Source organism: Microtus ochrogaster, chromosome 15 (assembly GCF_000317375.1).
Source record: "Microtus ochrogaster isolate Prairie Vole_2 chromosome 15, MicOch1.0, whole genome shotgun sequence".
NCBI classification, from domain to species: domain Eukaryota; kingdom Metazoa; phylum Chordata; class Mammalia; order Rodentia; family Cricetidae; genus Microtus; species Microtus ochrogaster.
The window spans coordinates 14809956-14811027 of record NC_022017.1 but is presented as its reverse complement, the minus strand read 5'-3'; the positions used below and the strand labels follow the sequence as shown (position 1 = coordinate 14811027).

The following is a 1072-nucleotide window of genomic DNA, read 5'->3' as shown; positions in this document are numbered from 1 at the left end:
AAGGCTTTAATTATTTATTTATTTTGGTTTTTCAAGACAGAGTCTCTTTGGCTGTCCTGGAACTCCATCTGTAGGTCAGGGTGGCCCCAAACTCAGAAACCCACCTGCCTCTGCCTTCCGAGTACTAGAATTAGGGGCGTGTACCACCACCCGGCTTTAAGATTTTGTGTGTATGGGTGCCTATGGAGGCCAGAAAAAAGCACTGAACCTCTATAGGTGGTTTCAGGCCACCTGATATGGTTGTTGGAATTGAACTTGGATCCTCCAGAACAGCAGCAAGTGTTCTTAACCTCTGAGCTGTCTCTACAGCCTTTATTGTATTTTATTTTAAAGACAGGGTATTACTAATCATCTAATTATCCAGACTTTTTTTTTCTCAGACAATTCTCTCAAGCAGAAAACTTGCATATCATTATATCTGCCTATGACATACATCTTTTTTTGTGTGTGGCTAATATGGGAACTCTAGTCTTCTTGAAGAACAATACACGTTCTTAACCACTGAGCCGGCTTTTCCAACTGTAACATTTTTTGTGTGCCGTGTGCTGAGATTGAAACCCAGGCTTCATGTATGCCTAGCATACATATTACTGAGCTACACCCCAGCTTTGTAATTTTTTTCTTGTTAACCTCCTATACTGTTAGCTCTATGGAAGCAAGAATTGTTTGCTTTCCTGCAATCCCCTAACACTTTACTTCCAGTACGTAGGAGAATATGAAAATCACATATCAGGTGATTTTAGTTGTTGGATAAATGAATATATATATATATATATATATACTCATCCATGTATCAGAGGCTGGCGCCACAACTGTGAGCAGAAACAGGCACTTTCTCTGCCTGGTGGCATTCACCATTTAGAAGGTGCTGGCTGTGGGGCTGGAGAGATGACTCAGCGGTGAAGAGCACCAGCTGCTCTTCAGGAGGACCTGGGTTCAGTTCCCAGCACTTGCACGGGGCTCACAACTGTCTGTTACTCCAGTTCCAGGGAATCTTGCACCCTCACACAGGCATACATGCTGGCAAAACGCCAATGCACAAAAATAAAAAAATAAATCTTAAAAAAAAAAA

The 1072-nt window shown here is 41.9% G+C and overlaps 1 protein-coding gene across 4 annotated transcripts in view; it reads right to left on the bottom strand.

Annotated features, from left to right (window-relative positions):
* The window catches only part of C15H22orf23 (chromosome 15 C22orf23 homolog), a 7166-nt gene that overhangs the window by 5224 nt on the left and 870 nt on the right, over positions 1 to 1072 (bottom strand). The gene's annotated exons all lie outside the window — the stretch shown is intronic.